Genomic DNA, 25,541 nt, shown 5'->3' on the forward strand with positions numbered 1-25,541 from the left:
TCATCAAACTCAATTTTCAATTATCAAACTTAATCCAGCACAAATACAAATGTTATTCGTGCTTTTTTACTTTTACTACTTTTCAACTCTCTATAGTTCGAGATTTGAGTTCCGCTAACTTTCTTTCTACTGCGCATGCGCAACAGGAAAACTTGAATTACACGTAATAGTCAAAAATTCGAAAATCTTATCCTTTCGTGGCAGCGAAAGTAACCTAGGACTAGAGGTTCCATAACATTAATAATAATAAGGCAATAATATTAATATTAATAATAATGTAATCGAGTACTACTAACAATATTAATAATAATAATAATAGTAGGGTAATGGCAAGATACACGCGGGTATAAATTAATCATTCCTTTCGTAATATTTACGACGTCTTCGGGATATTCTTTAGAAATTACTTTATTTCTGGTCAATATTCATTAACGAGCAACTTTTCTCTCTGTTTCTTATCACGATTTTTTTCACTTCATCACAATTGTACCGTTAGAAATTATTCAAAACATTGTTAAAATGTCCATGAAATATATGCAATTGCCGTATTGAATAAGCGAGTAATGAAGTTGCTGTTTCACTGAATAAAAGTGAAATCTCCAATGCGTGTGCTCAAGTATATAAGTTAAAAAAAGATTGGTACATCAATGCCTATTATTCTTAATCAATATTCATCATTTAACAATTAGGACCGAATTTTTACAAACCAACTCTAAACCACGACCCAATTTACAAATAAAAAGATCGATGTGTAAATTAACTATCAACTATTAATCTCCAATCCTATGTGAAGATATAATGTTCGGACCAAATTTCTAAACTAACGTGGACAATTCATGCGGACTATTGGTGGTTGCTGCGCTACTTAGATCCAATGTGGCAGCCGGAAGACCAGAACTGACGCTGCCGGTTGCTTCCCGTGGCAAATGCTGCGATCTATTTAGCTTATTTCCAGGACTCGGTGGCGATCTATCTGCTGGTGTATCCGGTGGCGTAACCACGTTTCTGTGTCAGCTCACGTTCAGATGATTGTGCGTCGCCGCGATCGGAGCTGGCGATGAGAGCAACAAGGGCGGTGGAGACATTGACACGTGTCGATGATGATGATGGTGATGATAGTGTTGGTACTGTGCAGCTCGGCCGTGCGTTGCGTGGCTGGTATTTAGTTGGTTCGTCACGGGCCCGACTTTCGTTGGGCAGCCAGCATGGTGGATGGTTAACGGGCCACGTAGTTGTTGTTGCTGTTGTAGCTGGTGCTGGTTCTGGTGCTGTTGCAGCTGCTGCTGACGCTGCAGCTGTACCGCCGCTTCGCACTGTTCGCGCGCTAACGCCTTCACGGCATTCGTCTTCTCCTACGAAATAAGAATGATAGGTTAGGTTGTAGTCAGGGGCCATAACAAATTAAAAAAGTTATAATATAAGAATTTACATTTTAGTTGAAATGATTCTAGTTACGAATAAGTATTAAAGATGATTCAAATCTTTTTCGTTACCGATAACCATGGTGAAAACTCTTTTGGATTACTTTCAGCCATTGTCAATCTTATTGTCAATACTACATGCTTGAAGTAGAAGGAGGGGTACAGAGAAAAAGACTTTTTCTCAGCAAATATAATTGTAAATTCGACCAATTGCGGGGAGACGTAATCGCGAGGAGAGACGTCAACGGGGGTCGTAAATCCCCGTTACGATTATAACAATCGACACCACGAATTGATCGATCCCCTGATTTCCGTTGAGATAATAAGGGGTGATTGAGTTTGTATAACACTGTGATTCACAGAATTATAAAGTATATATTTCCAATACTTAGATTACACTGACGTAGAGAAATAAATAGTTAACAACTTGTCGCACGAAGATGCGATAGATATGTACGCTAGAGCAGGGCTCTTATAATGGAAATTAATGTATCAATGGACTTAGCACTATGATATGTTTAGGAGAGAAGATGTATGTTCGACAGACAACACCGAGAACCGACAAAAGATTTGCGTGAAGTATGCGACTCTCGCGCTATGTGTAGACTGCCGCGTTAGGCGTTAGTTGGTAGACTGTCTGTCGCTCTTTTTTTTAATACAGAAGAAAAGTTCGGTGTGGGTATGCCCCTGTGCCTAAAGAACGCGGATTCGTTGGTCCCACTTTCGTTAGGAAAAGTGAGGGTAACGAACCGCGGTGTCGATTGGTCATGACCTGCACTAGTGCTCGAAGGGATGAGTAGGGAGTCTCCTACCATCGTGGTGCGTAGATGACTGTGTGCGTGAGAAAAACCTAGCTTGTTTTATTACAGGGCTATTCGGATTTTCCTAATGGGTGCATACCCGCTTTCTCCGTGTTTTAAGTGCGACTAATAAACCCAAGGACACCTCTAAAACCGACTGTGTTTCGAGAATATTTTTAAGCTTTAGAAATTCTTCAAGACAAACGGATTGAAGACATATGGTGAAACAATGCAGGGAAGTGAAAGTTATGGTGGGTCCTTAGGTTTATTGAGGGTCGAAGTGACGTTACGCAGGCGGTTGTTGTCCGGTCGCGCGGGCTGGCGTGCAGATGTTTTAGGCGGCGTAACAATAATCGTTACTCAATTATTTTGTTCAACAGTTTTACAAATCTCCCAAAAATAAACGAGAATACGAAAATACACTGAATATCGTGTGTATGGTTATTTATAAAATCCCCTTGAAATAGTTGCGATCGCGGATCACATAAACAAACGAACCTGTTATTCTACAGAGTATCTTTTTCGGTGAAATTATGCAAACGTAAATGTAACTTCGGTAGAACTCCTCGAGAACTTGTAAGCTTATATCACTCTGACCCAACCAGTCCACTCTAAAGTGTATAATTTATAAAGGGGGATTATATTAATACGCGGAGGATGTGGTAGGTGGTAAGTTTTGCATATGAATGTTCGTTGATACAACGAATGGTTAAATGGAGGTTTTCATGAATGTGATAAGGACTAGATCGAATGTTTTAACACTTATAACTAGAATGCGTATTTTTATACAAGTTTGTAGTTTTACGAACATAATCAAAGAAATAAAATTTTAATCGAGATTTGTTTTCTTATATACGTATATTTTAGCGCATTTTATGCATTTTGCGCCATTTGCGTACTTTTCAATTTCGCACGAATAAAATAAAGATCAGCAATATAATTATAACGCTTCTTAAAAATGTGAAAAATCCTGGTTTCCTAAAAGCTTGCAATTGATTTCAGAAAAATTTTTATGAACTCTACCAGATAAATTATGGTAACTCTGAAAAACAAAATTTCACGATAAAATGATTTCCGCGTAAAATACACATAAAAGATGATTTAGACGTGTTTGAACGTGTTCGTTTTCTTTTTTAATAGCGATGTGTTCTTACCCTCTGCCACACGAAGACGTTATGGACCATTGCGCATCCACAAAACACGATGCCAAGGCCTATGAAAATCGACGTAACGATTGCCGGTGTGACACCAATTACCTCTCAGAGAAAAGACATCGACTCCCGACTGTCGGACGCCAACGCCGCGACGCATCTTAGTCCCCATCAGAGATAAGGCCCCAACACCGACTTTCGGACTCCTTGGAATCCACACCAAACCCCCCAACATCCCCAAGCCAGGGTGTATATAAGCCGAGACTTCATCCAGCCCGGGGAGTTCTCGTTCTAGTTGCTGTTCTTGTACAACACCCCTTTCTCTGTTCAACGTTATTCTACTGTAAGTGCCAAAGTCATAATAAAGTTCGATAAAAGAGAATTAATAGTTGGGCTACGACTCAGCTTTCTTTTCTCTCGCAACCCAAGTATCCATTTTACGTGACACCGGCGTCGAATGAAACTGGATGAATGTATACAATATCATACCTGAAAGCATTGTTAGAGGATCATTATAACACGTATGCCATAACAAGCGGGACAAAGAATCAGCGCAAATACATATTCTCAATACATATAATTCTCGAAGCGTAAACTATATACATATGCTTTTCATTGAAATTTTCAATACTAGTCGCAAATTATTTTTCAATTAATTTATTATTTAAGTCTTTATATATCAATTCTCGACGAATAAATTACTTAAATTATAGAGAATCTATCTTCAGGCAATAGAGAATTCAATATTTTTGGTCGTTAAGTAATTTACAAATTTCTAAAACGATTACGTTCGAAGTTTTGGACAGTATTTGAAGTTTCTAACATGACATTAAAAAAAATAAATAAATTTTATGATATAATTAAAAAAACGTTGTGGTCTATCATAATTTCTATTCCGTCAAATTTATTAAAACGCAGTTTTCTTCTGAACAGAGTCAAAATGTCCGTCTTGAATCGAGTTCAACAGCTTAACGATCGATCGAGCGAATGATAGCTGTGTAAACTAGCATGATACAACGTAAACTTTAGATTAGATCTCGATCCATCCACCAGCCGTATTCATGCATGACATGAATATGCTGTTTCAGCTCTTTATAAATTAATCTGTTAAAACTTCCCTAAAAGACGATCATTTTTATTTTTCTAAGAAAAATAATGACTATTCGGCGTTAAAATTAACTTTATTTCCATTGGATTTCTAAACTGATTTCATACACTCAGAGATAGTTCACAGTATCTTTTAGATTCATGCCTGAATTCAAGAAAAATTAAACGTATAACTTATGTACTAGTATCTTTCAAAAGGTTAAAGTCGACAGAATTGAAGGAATTGGTTCTTACCAGTTAGAAAGACGGGAATGCTAATGAAAAACCCTCCGACAGCACATATCCGGCTGATGGATGATTTTTGCAGGTACTTGTTACTCCTGAAACAGACAAAATTTGAAGTGAAAGTCAGTTTCACGATTCTATGATAATTGAGCGAAATAGAAATGTTAAGGAAATTCGAGGATTTGGGAATACAAATTATTGACTATATTTCCCACACAACAGTTATACATCTATATTACTCTCTGAAGAACGTCTTGCACGCACGCTGGTCGCCAACCGACTATCCTAGATTCTTCTAACATCTGGCAACAGTCTTTTGTCTCCACTAAGTCCTTGACGCCCTCTAACCCTTACACACACACTCTCATGTACAGTGTAAATGTATCACTTCCCTAACAATAAAGGAACCAGTTTTTTGTTTAACAGCCAAGAATCTTTCAAAAATTCTACTGTAATTGATACTTCAAATATATTTAGTCAGACAAAGGATAATCATAATCGCAACGTTAATCTTAACTTTAATTCAAGGATCAAACAGTATCATTATACATATAAAAGTAAACATAAAGTCTATCCACATTATTGTTATTATTATTATTATTATTATTATTATTATGTTATTCTATAATTGATTTTTATTTCTTTATTATCAATATTATTCTATTTTCTATAATGATTCAATTATAGATCTTATTTTTTGTCAATCATATTTCACTGAAAAGATCACTTTGAAAATAATCTAATAGTAAAAAATGAAAAATAATCTTTTTCTACCTTGTCTTCATTTTTTACAAACTCTGTCCACCGCCGTAAACCTATTAAATGCATGAAACGACAAAGCAAAGCTGCTTCACATAATTCCCCGCTCACGCAGTGTCAATCAGCTCACGACCGCAAACGATACTGCTAATTTCCAGCGACCACGAACGATTTCACCGTAATTGCCGGTGTGAAATTTACCAATACGTGCTCGAATTGGTCAATAATGGATAGAGCGCTCTTGCACACACTAATCTACCAACAAATAATATTGACTCAATTGAACAACAGCGCCTAGATTAACGGACAAACCGCATGTTCCAAACAGATTTACAATCACGGCAGAAAATACATGCCGTTATAGATGTTTCCTGGTCAAGACTAATTTCCAGGCGTTAAGAACATTGTGACCGGAATCTAGGAAGAACTAGCACTTCCTGGAATAATACTATTGTGTCCTCGATGAATGTCTCTCCGCAATGCCCTCGAGTGAGTTGTTTTTGTCTTTGGTCGTACGATGTCCGGGATGAGAATTCGGGGAACGGTTTTGCGCTGCTTTAATACTCGCACAACCATCCATCCATGGGACTGCATCTTTTTAGGAGGACCAGTGATTAATCTTTTCCCACTCATTTTCATCTCTAATTTCTCATGAGGCTAAGATTCCTGCATCTTTTATCATAATAATTTATTAATACTATTAATAAATTGAGACAATTTTACACGTCGTATTTTGCGTTATAAGATGACTTGTAATTTGTAAAATTTACCTGTAAAATTCCTTTGTTTGTTTTACCGAAGCAATAGTTGGCATTTCTATACGACAATAAGAATTTGTTAATACTAATAATTTGTAAGGTTATCATGTTATCATTCTTCTAATGGATAGTATATTATTGAAACTTTTTTAATATTGAAACGCGATATTTTTTTGGAGAAGAAGTGCATAGTAGTAAAGAGTTGAATTCTACGGACGTAAAAAGTGGACATAACATTTTCTGTACATGGAGTCGCCTGGCCTAAACATTTTATGATTTCCGGGCAAAATACAGACGAATCCAGCGCTGATTTTAAAGTAGCTTCATCCAAATAAGCCACAATAAGAAATTCCCACGAAACAGTTGCGTTCATCCCCTTTCGAGGTCGCCGACCTCTTTGAATGCGTTTCAAGAGCGTCGTACCAATGAAACTTCGAGTTCTAAACTAATTTCTCAGCCTTTTGCGTTAAATTTAACCTTCCGCGTTAGTGTATTTCGGACGAGCTCCTATTTTACGCTTTCGTCGACTTCACCAACGTAACACGCAGCATCCGCAAGTAAAACTGTCTCTTAAATTTGATGTGACACCAATACACGACGAGAAGAATCACAATGCCATTTTTATTCCACTTCGTTAATTTTTCGTCGTAAGGTTTAGCTGTAAATAGGATTAAAAAAATTTAGATTAACGAGGAATTTAAAATTGATCTGTTAAATCAACAATTTCCATTAGTTGTCAATAGATTTTATAAGCCTCAGATTACTGAGAAATTATACACATTGCAAAATATTTACCATTGGTTACCCACGCTACACGTAAATTTGATCAATCTACCAATGCACTAACACTGCAATAAATTTCTATTGCAACATTCCACGCTCCTTTGCCGCACCTTAAACTCCTCGCTAGATTTATTCCACCTTAAAGTGTCACATAACTCCTACGACACCGATATCAAATCTTAAACTCCACCAAATTCCAGAGAAACTTGATTTCGTCGAAAGTAAGAGATTAAACTTAAAAAGCAATTTATTTCATCTTTAAACTATCCCAAACTTCTTAAATATAATTTATATATATAAAATATTATACACTTATTGTGTGCATTATATATTTCAAGAACTTTGCAATAAAAAATAAAACTTATTACATTTAAGATATGGTTATATTGCACAGGCTCGAATATGATAAAGAGGTTAAATAAATGTCTCGAATCTCCGCAACAAACTCACACAAACCACCTAAAACACGTATACACAATGTGCATTCACTACGAACTCGACTCCCATTCCCTGCCAAAATCACAGGCATGCAGAGTCAATTTCACTGCTCGAGCTAGTTGAATAGGGAAGAAGGTCGAGAGCTGGAGTTAAGGAGCATAGTTGGTAAAGAATCGCGTGCCGCCGCGCCATTAAGATCAAGCCCACGATCTCAACAATAAATATTAGACGGTTCTCTGACCTGCATTTCGCGTGCGACTCGGGACGATTCAAAAACGCGTAAATTTCCCATGAGTCGAATCAAACGTTCGCGATTTATCGCATTTAGGTTATATCGATATTGTCCACGAGTGGAGGCATTCAAACACAGATTGCTTTGTGTCACTCTATCGTAACTGCCCGTAATACATGATAATTTAATTTCGAATTCTTTCGAATATATGCACGTAACGAAAAATTTGTATTGGTTAGTCAATTGCAGACCAACCAGTTGTTAGCCAGTGAAAATAATGTAGATAATAATAGTGAAGAATTAGCTCGAGAAGAGTAAACAAACAAGGCGCCTTAATAAAAGGCACAATGTGGATCCGCAAAGTGATGGGATTTCGGCGCATGCGCATTGTTTCGCATCAACTTACAATTAGACATGCACGAAAGCTTCATTTCTGCCGCATACATACTTGGATTCGCGTGCATGAAATTCACAAAGTAGGTTATTGCTTGAAAAACAGCTTTAATCGAGCGAAGCTTTTAACCAGACTGAAATCAAGTCTTGGTTTCTTTAGAAATTCAGATGGAATAAGAGAAACCTATTTTATCTGTGGATAAAGGTTAGGCTGCATCGGTTGGCTTATATGACTTTCCGGTGACTTTGAAGGGTAATACGGCGCCGGCGGTCGAGAAGGTAACTTCTCTATTGAACGAGATCTCATTGATCTCGTCTAAGCAGGAAGAGTCTGTCGGCCCTTTGATTTTATACGAGTCTTTCCATTCACGATCGTGCGAGCTGGCTACAGTCGACGACACGGACCCCCGACAAAACTGTCTGAGCCTATTCAAGGCGACGTCAAATAGTTTCACTCGGAGAGATGAATGGAGATAAGAATCACCGGAGCGTCTCTGCGCTTCGATGACAATGATATTTGGTAAATCCTCTTCTTGTTTCTCGTTTTGAAAGAAGGTTGAAAAGAAGAGTGCTACTAGATCGTCTAGGGAAATCACACGGTATATATTGCGTAATGCTATTGATTTATCAAAAATAACAAGAGGTTAAGGAGCTTTGGGAAGGTTGATTCAATTTTTTATAACCTGACATCTCTTTGAACAAATGTCTTAAGAAACGCTTGAATAAAATGTTAAAAAAATAATAATCTTTTAATGAAATAATCATCTAAAATGAAATCTTTTCCTGTATTTTTAGACAATAAGATTTACTATATCCTACGCCATAATAAGAATCAATTTGTTATGAACTGGTATCTCGAAAATTGTAAGAATTCAGAAAATATAAGGAGGCCGGAAGAGGTAAATGAAATCCACAGAAACATTGACCCAACCTCAGCCCAGTTAGCCAACAAACTAAAATATCTCGCTGCCTTTTCTATATTTACGACCAGAACGTGGTCATTAATTGAGTCTAGCGACTGCACCGTAGACGAGTCACTGACCGATGTTGCTTTAATGGATATGCGGAAAATCACGTGTTCCAGGTTCCAGGGATGTAGTTGTTTTCATTTCCGGAGAATACGGTCGACTCGCGTGTGTATACCAATCTATCTGAGGATAGGTGTTCGTTAGAATTACTAACTATATTACTTTCAACCTTGTGATTAAAATTTTTAAACGTCACTTAATAGCAATTCAGTCGAGTAAGTACAAACTTTCAAATGTCCTAATTTTCAAATCTTTATATTTTTTAATCTCAAAGATATTTTATTATTTGCCGTAGATCAAGCTTCGTGTTACCGGTACTGTAACATTACAATCCTACGAGAAGCAGAAAATAGTGAAAAAATCTGACCTAATAGATAGTAGTCAATATTCCTTTGACGCGTCTTATGCGAACCGCAGTTAGAGGAAATGCAAATAAGCTCTTGCGAAACGGTTTGCCGCACGACAAGCCTACGAACAACGCCCAATGCAAGTTCGGTGGGAGTTACAGGAAGAGGGACGTCTAAAATCAACTAGGAATCCCTATTCAATCGTCCAATTTTCGATTCCGGCATTGAACTTCCCGAAGAAAATTAAATACAATTCCGACTCGAGATTTAATTTCAGTCTCGTAGCTAATGCAATCTAATCGCGTTTGCAAGGCTACGCTTCCGGTCAGAAGCCACGCGCTTCGATCGCGTACTTTCCGCATCGGAAGCGTACGCTTCGGTACTAACCGCGTCGATTTTCAAAGGAATCATTGGACACCGGAAGAAGAAGAAGGAGTAAGAATAAAAGCACGTAAACCGGCAGGAAGTCAATCGAGACAAAATCGATATCGTTGAAAGTCGAAAAAAGACCCGAATTTAGGTTACAGTACATATTCGAATTGAATATATTCAAGGTTTAGATTTTCTTCTCCTGAAAATTATAAACATAAATGAGTCGACAAGCGATCTTGAAAAGCGTCTGTTCCATCTAGATTATGTAAATTGCATGAATTACCGTTAGCCATAATTCATAATTTATCGAAAAAGCGCGCTTCTTCTCAACCACGCTTTCCCCTACCAGCATCGACATTATCGGCAGATCGATAAGTATCAAAATACCACAAAGATATTAATCTCATCTTTCTTCTAACCGCGAAAAAATGCCGCGCAAATGATAAAACAACAGATCAGCCAGAAACATCGAATTCTCTACGCTTCCGACTGCAAGAAGAAAAACAAAGTTATTTGTGTATGATGGAAACGTCTCTGGACGATGCTCTTGTCACAGACGAAATTCGAGCAGCTGTATATAACAAACCGAAATTCCGAACGCCTTATCGCGTGTGACCGTCCGGTCAGCATCCGTTCTCAGCCGCCTGAGTGGCATTCGATCACTCCAGCCGTTCTCCGAATTTTACACTAAGTATAAACAAAACCTTCTCCCACTCCAACGAATGGAAGAATATAAATTCTCCCTTCAAAATCATCCAGTCAGTCTAATAAAAAAATTCTTAACTAATCCAAGTATCGAAAGTGTATCATCGCGAACCGAAAAAATTGTATAAATTGAGTAAAAAATAAAAAGAACTTTATCTCCTTGTCGGAAATTAACAAGTTCCTTACTTTTTACCTTAATTTTACACGACACTCTTAAGCGGTCGAGTGCGCGCGAGAATAGCATCGCGGATCGGCATTTCCACGGTGAGGATTGTAAAATGGTTACGCAGATGATGGATCATACGCATGGACCGTAGAGACTATCGTGAATGATGGATCAGACACACATACGCGTTCTTCGCTCTTCCGATATTCTTCGTAACAACTGCTGCGATCTCGTCATTGGAAACGATCTCGGGAAATTCAATCGAATATCGAGGAAATTTATAGAAAGCTACAGCTGTGTTCGAGTATTATTCTAGAAAAAAGTGGTTAACTCTATGAGACTAACGATACAATACGTCTCAAGATAACTTTTAGGAAAATGATTGTACCTTTAAAATTCTTTCGACACTTTTCGGTATATTCTTGTCATTGATTCTGAAAGTATTTGATTAATTTGCTGGTTAATAGGAAGTTGGTTAAAACCGAAGTTAGTTAAAGAAATAAGTAAACACGAAACCCGTGGATACTCTAGACATATGATTCTACCTGCACGCGACAAAAATATTCATGATCTGAACAAGGAAAGAAGTATTGTTAGATTCGCGTCATGCTGCAAATGAAAGATTTACAGCTCGAACCCAATTATCTGTTACATTACATTCTCGGGCACGTGTAGGCTGAACGTCATGATATATGAACACAAGTATAGAAAGAACAACATGGATATTTCGCGCGAAGAAAACGAAGCTTCACATATACAGTGTATAACCACTCGACAGTATTTGCTCACGAAAAATACGAGTTGTTAAAGTCTAACAAAAATTACGTATACAGTGGCAAAGAAGAAAACTGTTATGCCGTTTACTCTTATTTCTAATTGACAGAAAGTTGTCAACGAACAAAGAGCGCTTTTTCTTATTCTCTGTACCTTCGCGATGCAATCACAGAAATTCTCCAAAATGCTTCGTGTCGACTAAACAAAGAAAAAAAAATTGCAGCTGCTAAGAGCAAACTACCTCCGGAATTTTCTTCGTTTCTAAGTGAACCAGGAAGAAAGAAGGGAAGGGTTAATGACGCCGAAACTGAAGGGTGGCCACGGATCGTTTGAAAGGGGCCACGACAACCGTTACGATTCAGTCGCACCTGTTCCTCTTCCTAGGTTACCACGCCGAACCATTGCGCGCTTTTACGAGCGTTCCCGCGATAGTTTCCTGGCACTTGCTCGTCCTTTCAACGAAGGGTCGATCGGTTAATTTAAACTCTCGAAGGCTTTGTCCAGTCGGTAACATCGATAAGCTTAAGTCGAAATACGGATTTCTCGTAAATTCAGAATTTTATTGCCACCAGGATGTATATGGAGGCGACAGATGAAGAACACGATGTAAATTAGATTTCTTGCTTTTATAGAGAAGCAATTTTTAAATTGTACACCAGTCGTCGATCGGTTCTGTAGATCGTTTTTAATAACAAAATAAATTTGGTTAGTCCATAAAGGTTTGTTCGTGTGAATCTTCCCATAGATCATCCGTAACGTAAATACCGCTATAACCGGCTGCAGATACATTTTCCTTGAACATGTGGCGGCACTTGACAGTAAACTTCCCAACAGTTTACGTCGCTTGACGCACGACACAAAGACCCTATACCTGCGGACAAGATGATTGCCAGATGTCGATACATTCGTACCGAATATTTCCAGCTAGCCTAAGGACCGCTATAAATCTTAGGATTTATTTTAGCTAAGGTCCTCCAAAGAGACAAACAGTCTTTGTTTATCAGTCTCGAAGTCGACCACCTACCACGGGGACACACGAGAAATCTGCTATCTCTCACATACGACGCTGCCCGCTAGCAACACCCTCTCAAGGGCAGCTAGCATCCTTTTCCAACGACCAACACGAATTAGCCAATAAACATTAACGTACATTTCCCTCACTTTCCGAACCAAAGCTTTTCTCAACGAATCCGATGCCTTCGCATCCTTAGACACATCCCAACGAGTCTTCCTCCGCAGCAGCATCGCGACAAAAATGTCAGTCTATTACCGCGAGTTACCGCAGTATATCACGATCGTTATACTTACACGGTTCGAGCCGAATAATTATCTAAGCTCTCGACATCTCGTGTAATCATTGTCCGCACTCGCAGCGTATCTCGAATCGTAGCTATCCAAGCTCTATCTAATAACCGCGCATTCGCGAACCGAATACAATCGCGAATCCTGCATCAAGTGTACTCATTGACATTAGAGTGAATAAACATTTATCGTTCAAGAAATCTGAGTTTTCCTTCCGACCCTATCACGACATACCACCTCAAATTGGTGACCCCGACGTGATTATCCCCGAGTGCTCGTGAAATGTAACACAATGAATCTAAATCAGTTCGAAATGACCATTAACGCCCACTCCGCACGTACGAAGGCCGGCAGGGACAACGCAGACTCGATTAGCGCCCTTCTCCGCGTGCCACCGTTCTGGTCTGACGACGTCGACTTGTGGTTCAAGATGCTGGAAGTGCAGTTCGAAACTGCCCGGATCACTAGTGACCAAGAAAAATACCAGGTCGTCATCGCGAATCTCGACAAGTCGCACGCGAGATTAATTCGAGACGTATTCGACGCCGCACCGGCGACAGAGCGTTACGTCAAAAAGGAGCTCATCAAGCGATTGGGAGAGTCGTAGGCCAAGAGACTCCGACAGGTAATCGAGAACGAGCAAATGGGGGACAGGAAGCCCTCTCAGTTTTACCGTGATCTCAAAAGCCTAGCCACCAATTCGTTAGCAGACGATGTCATTTTCACCGTCTGGGAAGGTCGACTTCCACAGCGCATACGGAGCATCCTAGCCTCTGTACAGAACAACGATCCGGACTCCCGCATACAAATTGCCGATAACATTTACGAAGCCACCCTGGAATCAGGGCAGATCGCCGCGACCAGCGCAGGCCGACTACCTGCGATAACCCTCCCACCTGGCCAGAATAGCGGAATAGGCGACGCCATGACAGCCTTCGCCAACTTGGTCACCGAGCGGGTAGCGCGAATGGACGCCCATATGAGCGAGATGCGAGCGCTAGTAGCCGAGCAAAGAAGCAATGAACACCGTAGGGCACGAGTACAATCACGCTCGCGTACACGATCCCGCCGCCGTTCGCGCCCTCGCGATACGCTGCGGCAAGACGGGCTGTGTTACTATCACACACAGTTCCGAGAAAGCGCGAGAAAGTGCACACCCCCTTGCTCCTGGAACTCGGAAAACCGGACCAGCCGTCCGTAAAAGCGGCAAACGACGACGGTTTGGCATCTCGCCGCATATTCGTAACGGACAAGAACTCGCGGATCTCCTACCTCATCGACACCGGCGCAGATGTTTGCGTATACCCGCGCAACAAGCTACACGGACACGTGAACAGAAGCGAGTACGAGCTGTTCGCGGCCAACCTGTCCCTACCTAAACCTGTCCCTACGCAGAGCATTTAAGTGGGATTTTACCGTAGCCGACGTCAAAACACCCATCATTGGCATGGATTTTCTAAGCCACTACGGGTTGCTCGTGGACCCGCGAAACAAAAGGCTTATCGATACGATAACACAGACGTCATCAAGGGGATACACCGCCACAACAGACGAAGCGTCCGACAAGACCGTCATCGGCGAATCACCATACCACCAACTCCTGGCAGAATTCCCGGACCTCACCCGCCCACGGATCTTCGGAAAAGAGAGAATTCGACACGGTATGCTACACCACATCGAAACTACACCTGGTCCACCAGTCTACAGCAAACCGCGTCGGCTTGCACCTGATCGACTTAAAGAGATAAAAGCGGAATTTGAACACATGATCGAGCAAGGCGTGATGCGACCATCGAAAAGCCCGTGGGCATCACCCCTGCACGTAGTGCCGAAAAAGGACGGAAACCTGCGTCCATGTGGCGACTACCGTGCGTTGAACGCCCGCACCGTACCCGACAGATACTCACCGCCACATATCGAAGACTTCGCGCAACATCTGCATAGTAAGCGAATCTTTTCAAAAATCGATCTAGTCCGCGCTTACCACCAAATTCCGATTGCGTCCGAGAACATTGAAAAAACCGCGATAACAACGCCTACCGGACTTCTCGAAACAACAAATATGATGTTTGGACTTCGGAACGCCACGCAAACATGTCAGCGGTTCGTCGACGAAATCATACGCGGGCTCGATATCGTCTACGCGTACATCGATGATTTTCTCATAGCCTCGAACGACGAAAACCAACATCGCGAACATTTGAAAATCTTGCTCAACCGTCTCAATAATTACGGCGTTGTGATAAACCCCACGAAATGCGAATTCGGCGTGCACGAAATCACATTCCTCGGATACTCGGTAAACCCCGACGGAATTAAGCCGCCGCCCGAAAATGTCGAAGCGATTGTAAAATTGTCGAAGCCCGCGAACGCCAAGCAACTACGTAGGTACCTCGGTACGATAAACTTCTACCGACGTTTCATACCGGGGACCGCAAAAACACTTGAGCCGCTCAACGACCTGTTAAAAGGCGCGAAAAAGGGCAACGCGCTCATCGAGTGGTCGGAGCAGTAGGAAAACAGCTTTCGCGAATCGCAACGTACACTCGTGGACGCCACGATGCTGGCGCATCCGATACCAGGTGCGCCTATCAGCCTCACGGTAGATGCGTCCGACTACGCAATGGGGGCAGTATTACAACAACGCGCGAATAACCAATTACAACCGCTAAGATTCGCAACGAAATCTTTGACCCCCGCTCAGCAAAAATATAGCGCGTACGATCGCGAACTACTCGCGATATATACCGCAGTCAAACATTTTCGACACGCCTTAGAAGGCAGAAACTTCACAATATAGCGACAACCGTTGCCTCGGCCCTCCTCTCTACATAGATAGCTCGTTTCGGCGTACCTTCAAAAATAACGACTGATCAAGGACGCCAGTCCGAATCAAACCTATTCAATGAACTATGCCGGTTGCTCGGCATTAAGCATTTACGCACAACAGCCTATCACCCCGCATCCAACGGAATGGTAGAGCGCCTACATCGACAATTAAAAGCAGCAATAAAATGTCACAATACGAGCATCTGGGTAGAAGTCCTACCAATTGTTTTGTTAGGCATAAAAACCGCTATCAAGGAGGACCTGAACGCAACGGTAGTCGAAATGGTTTACGGTACTGGCATACGATTGCCGACAGAATTCTTCGTACCAACGAAGCAACAGGCCAACTCGGAATTCGCGAACCGTTTAAAGGAGCGAATAGAGAAAATCAGTCCTCACCCGATTACGCGACACGGCGAGAAGAAAACCTTCGTGTTCCGCGAGCTCGAAACATCACCATACGTATTTATACGCCATGACGCTCCAAGCTCTATCTTATAACCGCGCATTCGCGAACCGAATACAATCGCGAATCCTGTATCAAGTGTACTCATTGACATTAGAGTGAATAAACATTTATCGTTCAAGAAATCTGAGTTTTCCTTCCGACCCTATCACGACATACTACCTCAAACAAATAAATAAAAATCGTATGTTATAAATAAAATCTGACTTCACGAGGTGTTGATCCCTCATAAAAGAAGTCTTTTATATCTCGCAGATGATTCATAACATGACGTCTACTTTAACTTGTTCCTTATACCTCCTTGTCGAAAAAGTTAATAGTTTACAAATTCGAACATTACATATGTGACGGAAGAAAAGAGAGAGAGAGAGTGTTTCGTCCTGGGACTACCGGTGGACTTGTCAGTAAGGCTATGCTCGGTAGTCCCTGCCTTAGACGTAGAGTGAGTCTCGCTAGGTGCGGTATTTATATCAATCGCTCGTATATTCGACCCCTAGAGAGTTAGACAGACAGACTCGCTGTCGTCGTAGCCCTCTAGTGTTGGCGGTTGGTACCCGCGGCTCGACCTGCCGGCGTCCTATTGATACCGATCCGCCACACATATCTACATAACATCGGCCATTATATTTGCCAAACCAAATTTGTTTTCTTGTAACGTTCTGTGATTAATTAATGCTACAACAAACTTAATATAGATTGTCACGTGCAAAATTTGCACGATAAATCAGATGACTACGATACAATCTTCAAATACGATCGTATCTTTCGTATACAAATTGATAGTTTCCACCTAACTGACAGATTTTTATACCCTTGAAAAAATAACGTCTTGACGAACAATTCACGCCAATCAACGCCAAGAATGAATCACGCAAATTCTACTGGAAGTCCTCTATTCACTTTTTCGATTTATCATCAGCTGGAAACATCAAAATTATCGGCTGGTGATTGGGAATTAATCGAAAAATAAATTACAAGCATTGAGACACGCGAGTGCCCGTTTCTTTCTCTATTTTTCTGTCTGCTTGTTGGAATATTAAGGCGCAGTCACGGCCCGCCAAATTTATTCCCGTTCCGTAGTGCCCTGTGTCGGTGAAAAAAGTTTGAAATGCCGGATTCGAAGGCGTGGAATGCCAACAGCCACGACAGAGAGCCCTCTTCTCTCTTTCTGGTGGAAAGACGAACGGGTGCACGCGTATGCTCGGACGCTCTGACGCACGAAGAACCGCCCGTGAACAGAAACCAGACACGCGTGTAACGTAAAACCGGGCCGTCGATGAAAAACGAACAAGACTTTCGCGACCGATGGGCGTTTTCAATGACAGATCGAATCGTTCAGTTTCACGGTTCGTTCGGGGTCACAGTAGCGTTCATCTTGGCATAAAAACGCGCTAGAGACGATTTCTCATACATTGGTTAAAGTTGATGTGTGTTTCGGCGAATTGTCGTTTGGAGGAGCGATACACCTAAAGAAACGCACATATTCATAAGAATCTACGTTTCGTATTCTTCGTATCGATATCTTTATTTTTATTGGTCGTATCATATTCGATGTAATAGTTGGTTTTTTAGCTAGTGAATTAACAAGATTTAATAAGAAATTTAGTACAAATGCTCCATGCGTCGTGTTTGACACGTCGTTGTTAAACTCTCATTTATAGGAAATTCAAAGCTGTATTTTCTCACCCAGCTTAAACCTTACGAACTCTTTTCACACGTTTCACCCGTCATTGAACGAAACGATGAAAACGTTCATCCATCCACGTCTCTCCAGTAATAATCCAATTAACCTGTTTCCCCAATAAGTCGAAATCCGCGATCGAAACGTGAGATCGCGAAGAAAAATGCGCGCCTACTTTAGGATCGCGCCCTCTAACAACGAAAGAAGAAAACTTCGTGAGCCAGCAACTACTTTGTCCAAAAGTGGCTTTATTCGAAAAGTCTGCTGTTCAGCGTGTTCGCGCCAGCAGCACCAGAGATCCCTTATTACGGACCATTTAAGTAATGAGCCGGCACTTAGCAGCGCCGCTTGTCTTTCATTCTTCTCGTGTCTCTGTGATCGTCGTCGCCGTCGTTGGTGTCGTCGTTGGACCTGTGTCATACTTCGGCTTTTTTTCCTTTCATCCTCGCGTCTCAGACTCGGTAGCGTGGTACGGAAGGAGGGACGGGCACCGAGCTTCGAGTGACAATGAGCAAGCGAAGAGGAACGGCCGTCTACTACTGGGACCCACCATTAAAGTTCGTGCTTCTTTCGGAGCACGTCTGCACACCCCAGGGCTCCTTCTCCTTCGCTAACAATGCCACTTTGCAGACTTCGCAGTTATCTTCAGCCGGACGACCTTCGGCTAAGGCTTCCTAGCTGGCGTGCACCAGAGACACTGACCGAGAACCCTCTTGCTTTTGGTCTTTCGTTGCCAGTTGACTCATTCATAGGGAACACCATTGTCGGAGAATTAGTTTCAGAACGAAGGAGAATTGTTGGTGATCTTTAGTTAATTTAGAGCGGAAGGTTTCGTAATTTGTAATTTGTAGTTTACAACAGAAATTCCTATTGTTTATTAGGGAACTTATGCCGCAGTTCCTTACATTTGAGGGAGGTCTATGGTAGAAATTTTTATGGTAGAAAAATATCGTAGGAGTCAGCCTCCATTAGTAATAATACGGATACAGCTGTGCATATTTTACTTTGTAATTTTAACACGAAAATATCCAGTGATCTTCGGAGTATTTGAAAACATTTTGGAAACAATTAATTTGTTAACTGCGGAGTTTATTTCCTTACATTTGGGGAAGGTCTATGGTAGAAATTTTTATGGTAGAAAAATATCGTAGGAGTCCGCCTCCATTATTAATAATACGGATACAGCTGTGCATATTTTACTTTGTAATTTTAACACGAAAATATCCAGTGATCTTCGGAGTATTTGAAAACATTTTGGAAACAATTAATTTGTTAACTGCGGAGTTTATTTCCTTACATTTGGGGGAGGTCTATGGTAGAAATTTTTATGGTAGAAAAATATCGTAGGAGTCAGCCTCCATTATTAATAATACGGATACAGCTGTGCATATTTTACTTTGTAATTTTAACACGAAAATATCCAATGATCTTCGGAGTATTTGAAAACATTTTGGAAACAATTAATTTTTAACTTTTTAAAGTTTAATTTCAAAAATGCCTCTATGGGGTGAGCAGGTAAAATCAAGCAATAACGAATAAACACGTCGAACGTAGTTAAGTGGTTAAGAGCACAAGAAGACAGTTCTTCGCATACCCGTCGACACTCGGACTATTCCTTCTAGCTAAACAGCTCTCTAGGAGAAAATCGAGCATTCCAATTCAGCAGAATCTTGAATTGTCTGGAAGCCCCGGAGGCAAAGCAGGGGAAACAACCGTTGAGCGAAAGGACGAGGAAAAGAGAGAAAGAAGGGAAACGAGAAGCGTCCGGTGACGTTGCAATTTTAATCGTCCTCCGGTTATCTCTTCTGGGCACACTGCGATAGTGTGACACAACCGGTAATATTAACTTAGCAGACAGCTGTAAAAGTTAGTCGTGGTGATAATGTAGCATAAAGAATGGCTGTGTCCTGTGTCATCGAACGATCGATAAGCCGCTAGTTATCAATGTCCAAGCTAGATCTATTGTTCAGAAAAGAAAACAAAGGATGGTCGACCACAGAAAACGGTACACTTTCTTCCCTAAAGGCCATTCTGCCAGATGTGGTTAATCGAAGCAGTAGCTCAGATGTAAACTGTCCTCTTCTCTTTACTCTTAGTTAACCAATAGTTGGGCGAATCACCAGAAATTTACAACAGGGGCCCCAATCGGTGACCTGGAAATTCTGGGGCCTGAATACCTGCCTAACGAACACCTGTCTACTTCGATCAGTGTTTGCGTTACCGTTGCTTACCACCAGCCAAAATAAATAATTACAAAGCATGATTTAACACTAACTCTACCAGGCCTGGTCAAAAGGCCGTGTTTCAACATTTAATTTAGAATTGTACAGTCATTGTTGTTTCTTCTCTTCTTCTAACTTTATATAGATTCTTACGTCAACAAAAATTTAGAAATTGATTAGTCGGATAATATAAGAATTTACATAAAGTTGGAGCTAGCGTTAAGATAATAAATTCGCACTCTTACAAACCGATTTATAGAATACTGCTCCCACTATAGTAAAATGAAATATACTATAAATAGACGAAGAATTTCATATGTTGCTTAAAAACGTTTCTCGCAAAGAACCAATCTTTAATCTAAATATATATATATCCAAACTCCGGAATATACTCTGCCCGTTCCCAAATCTCATTCTATGCTAATTTGATTCTCTGAAATCGCAGTGCACGAGTTTCAAGATCGACAGCTAATTTCGTCCGTGTCCAATCTTCATTATTCTCTTCTTCTCTGTTATTTGTTCTCGAAACAAAAGTTACGATACGTCTCTGTAGTTGCATACATTACAATGTTAACGGCTAGTTCTCCAACATTTCGAACAGCTTGAACAAATCTCGTTCCAATGGCCTGCCAATCAAGCCTAGTTGTGGAATAACGCAACACGCACAATATCAGCCGCATCTTCGTAGTTTGGTACATTAAAATAGTCAGTGGAATATAGTGGCATAGATTTGACTGCGAAATCCTGGGGCACTCTATATAAGGAAAGGACCCTATCAAGGGAAGAACAAGATTCGAGTAAAACCTGATCGAACGGTAATATTCGTTGGAAAAACTTGTTAGATGGTAATATTTGCAGGAAAACATCGTCGCACAATTACGGTCACAAGGGAGACATGGTCACACGGTAACATTCGCAAGAAACTTTAATATGCCAATCACGCACAACGTCTGGATGCTTTAAGAAACAATGATCTTTCTATCTGCCGAAGAGCACACGACATTTCCCCACGCGAATCAAACTCGCCACGCGATAAAAGACCCGCCACTGGCCAAAAAACTGAGCGAAAGAAAAAGGACGGAATTAAAGAACCGAAGAGAAAACTCAAAACGGCGTGTCCGTTGGGGGTAATCACAGTGTTACGACCGTTCGCGGAGACGCGTGCGGCTTTGCGTCGGCGTCGGGCCAGTCGATTCCTGTTTCGGTTGGTGGTAAAATATGATAACCTGTAGGTGTGGTTGTCGAGATGGTGGTGACTGATCTACGTTGGCTGTATACCCGGTTGAAGGATGTTGACCGTTCGAAGGATGTAAAATCAGTACTGTCTTGGGAGACGATGCTGTCTCCATCCATCGGATTTGTTGGTGACGATTTTAGTTAGGAGAGTGAGGGAATAGGCTTCGTTGTTAATTGGTCACACGAAGGGGCTTAACCGCCCTCGAGAGAAAGTGGTTAGTGGGAGGAAAGTTGCAGCGTACGTGAGAAAAACTAACTTTCCCTTGTCACGCCGTGGTAGACAATAGTCTTTGGAAATTCTTCGGAAACAGACGTTTGTTTGGTTTGAAGGACCTTTACTAGGAAATCTATGAGAGTTATGGAAGGTACTTGAGACTGTTGAGGGTACGCAGTGAGTATCCGAAGACATCTGGTTGCCATCTTGCCCGCGGTGTGTGGCCTCGGCTAGGTAGAGTGTTACGCGACGTAACACACAGTGATTTGGCCGACGATTTCGGCCAATCTGCATAACTTAACGCGCGTTTCCATTCGCTAGTAATTAGAGTCGGCGATGCTTACTTTGTCTCGGTCGGCAGCGAAAAAGATAAAAAAGAAATCCGATTGACCAACGATAAGGGAACTTCCGAGCAGAAACCACAGATCCCATCTCGAGGAGTATGTATCGTCTTTAACGAGCCTTATTTTCGCTTTCGAGTTGCGTGTCACGGGAGGCGAGCATATCTATATTCCCTTTGTAACTTGGTCTGCACTGCACTGTGTGTATTCGATAATATTTTTCGCGAACGTGCGTGCTGAATTTGCTGGGAGAATTATTAGGTAAAACGGAGAATATTGCAATTTCTGCACAAAGGGCGTGTCACGATCTTTCAGCTTGGTCACAAATTAATATACCGTAGTCTATATAAAAAAAATCTTACTAATAAAATTATTATACGATTTCCTGCGTGCACGACGCTCGAGGAATAAACGAAAGTGTAATTTTCATTTTCAAGGTTCGCGTCACGAAACATACGCATTTACGGATACATCTCACCACACAGTATCGTATTGTGATTGCAGACACGTGTTTGATCAGTAAAAACGGGACACGCGGTCGGTGAACTCTTGCACGTCAAGTACAGGATGTGAATTTTTGCGTTTCGTCCTCCAGGCCGCATGAGAAGAAACACTAGACAGGCCTCTGATATATCGCACGGGATACGGGACACTGCGTTTGTTCCAGACGCACACAGATAGGCCACGCATGGACGAATGAGAACTTATATTCCGGCACAAGGATAATGATTGAGGATAGCGTCGCCAGATTATAGAAATTAATGGTAATCATCGTTCGACCGCGAATCCCGCGAGTTCCCAGCTACCAGGAAAATGCTTATTTTTCTTTTCTTTATCAATACCTAAGTAAGTTTGAAAAGTTACATGTACAACAGCAACAATGTAAATATGGATGCTGTTGACATTTAGGAGGGAAAATGTCGATGACTATGAGAGTCCTCTTTCCATCATATGTATAGTTCGGATTAAAGGATATTTGTATCTCAACGTTTATTTGCACTTTTAGAAGATTCTCTTTGTGTATTTTGCTTGACTTCCGAATTTTCAAAGATAACAGTATCTTAAGGATACAAACTTTAAACGTATATATTTTTCACACCTTGTTCGACCTTCGGGTTGAGTAAAGTACGGATCATGTACAAAGGTATTTAAAGCGTTATAAATCACAGATTTACCCAGCGTGGCATAAAACGAAAACTCTACTCACCAATGTCCTTGATACGAAGTCTTGACGAGTTTCACAGTGAAGAGGAATTGTATAGCGCACATGAGGAGACAGCAGAGGTTTAGGGAGAGGGCGAGTGCGCACAGCGCTAACGTCACCTCGTAGACAATCGTATACTCTTCCGGGCTGATCAGGCTACTCGGCGTCACCGTTAACGGTGAGATCTTCAGCAAGAAGGTCAACGAGAGTAGCGCCAGTAACAACGACACTAGACACAATAAACCCAAACTGGTCAACGTCTCTTTCGCGCTAACCTCGTGGTCCTTGTGATTCCTTGACAGGGACGACGACCAGGAAGCGTTCAAGGGGCACGCCGTGGAACCGGGACCGGTTAACTGTCCCCCGGTAGTCGTACCCTGAAGAGCAGGTGCAGGCGAAGGTGTCGCCTGACTGGGTAATCTGGACAGTCTCGAGATATCAAAGCCTCCATTCGCTTTAGGTCTGCTGTCCTGGTGCAGCGGCGCCGGGGATATCACCCCCAATGTAGTCGACAGATTAGTATTATTGTTATTGTTATTCCCACCGGCAACAGGACTGACGCTGTTCACAGAATGCTTCGACGTGGACAACGTGGACAGATTAAGAGCGTGCGAGTGATTCAATCGTTGAGAAAGATTGTTCACGCTCAGCTGAGAATGATTCAAAGGGTGTCTGTGAGTGGAAGATGGCGTGGTGGCAGCCTGATGCACGTTGGCTCTTTGATGGACCACCGAGTCGTAAACGTCGACTCCGCGTCCTTGGCTCCCCCCTGTCGCTCCACGAACGTTGCTGTTTTGCTTGTAATGATGGTGTTGCTGTTGATCCTGTTGGTGACCAGAATGATGGTGGTGGTGGTGGCCGCCGTGCAACGAGCCCGAGCTCGCCTGGTAGTCATTGTGCTGGTGCCTGGAGCCCGCTGACAACGGTTGCCCCGTCAGGATATGCTTCAGCATTACTCGACGCTGGAATGCCTGAGGAAGACTGCGCTTCTTCCTGCTCCTCTACATGGCGCTACGCGGGACTCGCTTCTGAGCACGTCTTTCTCGTTGGAGGTTTCTTCTTTCTTTTCTTTCCCAGTAGAATTTTTACACAATTCTTTCTCCCTTTCATCATTAAATTACCTTTAATTCTTAACGATCTTTAATCTTTGTCTCTTCTTCCCTATATATATATTTTTGTTTACTATTCTCCGTAGCGAATTTTGTCTTTCTGACGCAGGATTAGGTTCCTGGACTTAGGGAGTTGCTACACGCCAGCTCCACCATGGCGACGGCATTCACTAGGCAGCCTACATAGCCACCTTTCAGCTCACGCTTCGGGATACTTTTTCGCTGAGATTCTCCGCGATGAGGCATGAAAGCAGAGACCACCGTCTGCGGAGGCATGATTATTCTATTGTTCCTTTTAACGAGTAATCGTTTTACTCGAGTCCTCTTACTAAACCGTAAGTACGACAGACTATTATACTTAGATAGGTACTTGGTCTCAAGAACCAACTTATTTTGGTCTTTCGATTAAGTTCTTAATTAAATGCTCAATTAGATATTCATAAATATATCTTCATAATATTTCCCTCATCAATTTCTTTGACATTCTAGTAACCTCGTTAAGACGTCCGCCACTTCAACTTCTATCTACAAGTGGCAAAAACTGAAGCTGACCTTCTTCGTGGAGAAACATGCCGGAAATGGCATCCGCACGTGTGAATAATTATACTCAGTGTCCAGGTAGTTCTTTCGATCATCCGATAGAAGTCGTTTCTGTTTTCCAGAGTTCGTTCACGCCTCCAGAATGTAAAAATATCCAAGGAAGTACCATTAGGAAGCAATGAAATTCAGAGCTTCTGTGGTTATTCCTTTTTCTGATTGTTTCTTTTCTTTGCCCAAAATGGATGATTTCTATATCAAAGTGTTTATTCGTATTTTTTTTTAATATTCCTTGAGATTTTCATTCAACTCGATTTCGCATTTTTTACCACCCGATCTTCTGGTTGACGTCGTTGAGAAAGAGGAACGAGTGCACAGGAAGCATGGTCGGCGTGAGCATGATTAGATCCGGTCTGCCCGATGACCTTGCCAGTGATAATAGCGGTTCGTTAAGGTGGTTGCAGTTTTGGTTTGCTTCTGTTTCGATTTCCAGCGAACTCGTCAGCCGGCATGGCTTCCGAGATGCTCCCCCTGAAACAAGTCGAAGGGAAATAATTAATGGACTCTCTGTTCGATTGTACGTGGATGACAAGCTGACCGTAAAAAGAAATATACAAATACGATTAGAAACTATAATCCGAACCCCTTTCGGCTTGATCTGAAGGTTTCTTTTTCTAGATGGAACCAAAGATTCTTATCTGGTTTATGGTGAGCTAAGGAACTCTTTGAAAACAGCATTTATAACTTTCGAAAAAGAGACAGGTATTTCTTGCGCGAACAATTGAATAATTAATTCGTTCTCTAAATATCCTTATCTGTTGTTCCTAAAATACATAATGATTGGGAGCTTCTTACGGGAAGCGCAATCAGCCGCTGATATCATTGAAGTCGAAACGCCATTAAAACCATATTACGATTCGCATGCGACATGCTCCATTCAT

At 41.6% G+C, this 25,541-nt stretch overlaps 1 long non-coding RNA gene and 1 pseudogene across 1 annotated transcript; both read right to left on the minus strand.

Moving 5' to 3' along the window:
• Positions 1-24,054, minus strand: LOC117239959 (annotated as a pseudogene).
• Positions 5,989-7,271, minus strand: LOC117239960. Its single transcript, XR_004494595.1, has 3 exons — positions 7,017-7,271; positions 6,234-6,879; positions 5,989-6,135 (listed from the first exon to the last, which is right to left on the minus strand). It is a non-coding gene; the product is annotated as an uncharacterized LOC117239960 (long non-coding RNA).
• Positions 24,055-25,541: the final 1,487 nt, after the last annotated feature.

Source organism: Bombus vosnesenskii, unplaced genomic scaffold, assembly GCF_011952255.1.
Source record: "Bombus vosnesenskii isolate JDL3184/JDL3185 unplaced genomic scaffold, Bvos_JDL3184-5_v1.1 scf7180000014509, whole genome shotgun sequence".
Taxonomy (NCBI): Eukaryota; Metazoa; Arthropoda; class Insecta; order Hymenoptera; family Apidae; genus Bombus; species Bombus vosnesenskii.